General features: G+C 36.7%; 1 long non-coding RNA gene across 1 annotated transcript; it reads left to right on the forward strand.

Annotated features, from left to right (window-relative positions):
• The first annotated feature begins 233 nt into the window (after positions 1-233).
• LOC127123755 (uncharacterized) lies at positions 234-1,014 on the forward strand. The gene is made up of 3 exons (XR_007803593.1): positions 234-410; positions 498-748; positions 839-1,014. It is a non-coding gene; the product is annotated as an uncharacterized LOC127123755 (long non-coding RNA).
• The last annotated feature ends 2,996 nt before the right edge of the window (positions 1,015-4,010 follow it).

The raw sequence follows: 4,010 nt of genomic DNA on the forward strand, positions 1-4,010 counted from the left end.
TATCTATCGTCACCAACTTATCGCATGGTTGGCAAGGGAAAAGTGCACAACACTTCGGGTGAATTACTTCACCATAATCCCCTCCCGGTGGGATATATGAAAGTTTTGGTTGACCTTGTATTAGATACCGACGCGCTTCTACCATTACCTGACGTTGTTTCAGAGACAACGTTGATGCGAGAAGTAGTCGGATCCTTTGTTGGATGGCCGTCAGATCTAATTTTCCCAGATGCCGAGGTATATATGTTCTAAATGATTATGAATCTTTAGTATTCACATTTCAATTCAGCTACAATTATGATATTTAGTCAATCCTTATTACATGGTAATGTTAGACTCCTACAAGACCCACGCATAAAGCTGGTAAAGGGATTTCAAGACGCATCGAGTCGGTTGCATCTCTAAAAGAGGTACAAATATATATACCTATTGAATTATATACGCAACGATTCTGTTGCATCACAAAAAGTCATGATTTAATTTATATGAATTTTTAGGTTCCCGGTCGAAAGTTGAAAAAAGCTGGTAACGATATTCCTCCAACGACGTCCGGGACAAAATCTCAAATTATGATGCGTCTTGAGAAAATGGTGAATGAGTCCGATATTATGCAAGGGGCCATTCGTACTATAGATTTTGATGAAGGTGTTTTCGGAGCTGCTCATTTCGAAATAATTGCAAAGGAGGACATGCAACAACTTTTTGAACACGACGAATTGGGCATCGCTGTCATTCATACATACATATGGTACTCCGATCAATCTATAATTTACTTAGTTGAACAATTTATTTACACATTTCAATGAGTAGTCTAATGTTTATTATGTTTCTATTTAAGGTATATGTATGTAACATTGCTGCGGGGAACTGAATTGTGTAACCGTTTCAATTTTATTGCTGCTTCCCGTATCAACGCAACGTTAATAACGAAAAATCCAACATCCGTAAAGAATGATCTAGTCGATAGATTCATGGCGGCCGGCGATAAGACTACACCCAGTTTGTATTTTTTACCGTTTAATTCTGGCAACGGGTTAGATTTTCTTTCTAATAATTTCATTTTAATCTATGTATATCTTTTATGTAGAAAATTTTCATTCATCTAAATTTTTGTTTTATTTTACAGTGGTCACTGGGTGTTGGTTGCTATGGATCTTTTGAGACTAATAGTGTATTATCTCGATTCGTTATCGGGTGATTGGAGTAAATATCCGAGTATGAAGAAGACGGTTGACGCGTAAGTGAAATTCCCCTAAATATTCGTGTGTATTTGTATATTTAATTATGTCTGTCAGATTGATCTCAATATACGTTTTTATTTTGTTAGGGCAATAATAAAATTTAGATCGAAAAAGAATTATCGCAATAGGAAGGACATTACCTGGATCAGAGTTCAGGTATATATTAAGTATCTTATTTTTGCTTATAATAGTGTTTGTTTTTTTGCTTATAATAGTGTTTGTAAGAAATTAACTATATATATATTGTTTGTTTTTCTGTGTAGTGTCCTCAGCAAAATAATTCGGTCGATTGCGGATTTTTTGTATTGAGATTTATGAGAGATATCATTGCGTTGAATCGTATAGACATCCCAAAAATGGTATGGAATAATAACTTAGGGTTTATTTTAATATTATCAGATATTTCATCTAATTTGTTACTAAATCATGAATATGTTTTATTCTCTTAATTGTAGTACTTTGAGGAATACAAATCTTACTCAAGAGCTCATTTGGATGAAATGAAGGATGAATTGTGTCAATTCATTGTTGATCAAAGAATCATATAGCTAGGTTGTATATTGTTGTACATATATGTATGGAATGTTGTTGTTGTATGCTGTTGTTGTATATATGTTGTATATTGTTGTTGTACTTTTACTAACTCATGAATATGTTGTTGTATATTGTTGATCAAAGAATCATATATTATGTTGTATATATGGAGGATTAATGTTGTATATAAATGGATTCATTTTGTATATATCAATGGATTAATGGTGTATAACATTGGATTAAAGGATGAAATCAATATGAATTTTACACTTTTGCAGCATGCGAACAGGTTACCAATTAAATATCCACTGTTTTTCAAACAAATTTTTTTAAAACAACTAACACTTTAGAGGGTGCTTTCTGTAGGAAGCGCCCTCTAAACATTTTACATTGACAACTTTAGAGGGCGCTTTATCCAGAAAGCGCCCTCTAAACACTTTACATTGACAACTTTAGAGGGCGCTTAACACTTTAGAGGGCGCTTTATGTAGGAAGCGCCCTCTAAACATTTTACATTGACAACTTTAGAGGGAGCTTTGTCCAGAAAGCGCCCTCTAAACACTTTACATTGACAACTTTAGAGGGCGCTTTTTCCAGCAAGCGCCCTCTAAGGTGTCCCTTTATGGACCACTCCAGAGGGCGCTTTTTTCTGAAAGCGCACTATAATGTGGCCCTTAAAGGGCCACTTTAGACAGCGCTTTCTCCAGGAAAACAAAGCGCTGTCTTTACCTATGCCAGCGCCACTTTAGAGGGCGCTTAAAAGCGCTGTTATAGGCCAAAATAAGCACCCTCTTTTCCCTTATTTGGCGTAGTGACAATCACTATAAATACCGACACTTCAGTCACGAAAATGGAGACGAAGACGGACAGAAACCCTGGCACAGAAACCCTGGCATAGAAACCCTGGAGACCAACTCAGAGAGTTCCGAGTAAAGAAACCCTGAAGGCCGCTCATCCGCACCAAGGTTGCCTCCGCCCAATTCGACCCGATTTGCCAATCCAAAGCTGCAATTCCATTGCAAACAGGTTTGCGCATCACTACTGTTTTATGCTTTTAATCGGTAATCGCTACATACATAAGGCATCATGATTAAATTTTCGGATATGTAATTTGATTTCACATATGAATTTAAGTATGCCTGAATATCCTGAATGTTTGTCCATGCTATTCCTGTAATTAAATGCCATAAAGTTCAGGGTGCCGGAGATCATGCTGCTATCAAACTCAAAACCCGTAGCAGCTCGCTAGCACATCGCTAAGCGAGCCTGTAGCGAGCACTCGCTAAGCATTCGCTAGGCGAAGCAGGAGCGAACAGAACAGTGGCTGTTTTGTTTCTTTCCTGTTCTGCCTTATGTTTATCTAATCAAGATTTATTATAATTCTGCATTATTTGGCCTGACTTTATGACTGTTGTGTTTATTTTGTGGTGCAATTTTCAATTGTACTTTATCTCGATGTTCTAACCCGTGTGCTGAATTGTGTAAAGGCTTACACATTCCCGAAGAAACGGTCGGCTAAGTATTCCACTTTATTTGTGGGATACCCTTATGGAGATGGATTCTGAATTACTTAATTTTAATGTGGAGATACATCCTAAATTATCTAGCTGATTTTAATGTATTGATTTCATCGATTTTAATGTGGACCTAATTACTTAATCGATTACGGCTATCTAATTAATTGTAAAACTTTGCCTTTAAATATGCGATCTTGGACCTCTCTTTGTTACCCTACGATATTACGGTATTATGGTCATGTCCCGCGAATGTGGGGATATCCTTAGCCAAGACCCTTCGATTAAATCATCATGTCCCTCTAAAATAAATCATAGCCCCTCGGGTGTTGCCTTCGAATATATGATTTTGTCCCTCAATGACCCTTCGGTGTAGCCTACGGTTAAATGATGAGTGTCCCTTCGAATGCTAAGGTATCCTTACAACTGTTGTCTTCAATGACCAATCGATGACCCTACGATGACCCTTAAATCCAAAAGGACAAGACTACTTACTTCTCAATAGTAAGGACAGTTTTACCCTCATAAGGATAGGAAATGCCCATAAAGACCTTGGGTAGGTATAACTCTTAAATGCTGAATCACAACTCAACATACTTTTCATACCTCACACTTTACAAAATATCTACTAGAAAATCACCACTTGGTATACATTCATACTAGAATCATTACCAAGTTATATTTTTCTAAACCGTTTTCAAAATCAAACGAGATAAATACT

The sequence above is a fragment of the Lathyrus oleraceus genome, chromosome 1, assembly GCF_024323335.1.
Source record: "Lathyrus oleraceus cultivar Zhongwan6 chromosome 1, CAAS_Psat_ZW6_1.0, whole genome shotgun sequence".
Classification (NCBI taxonomy): Eukaryota; Viridiplantae; Streptophyta; class Magnoliopsida; order Fabales; family Fabaceae; genus Lathyrus; species Lathyrus oleraceus.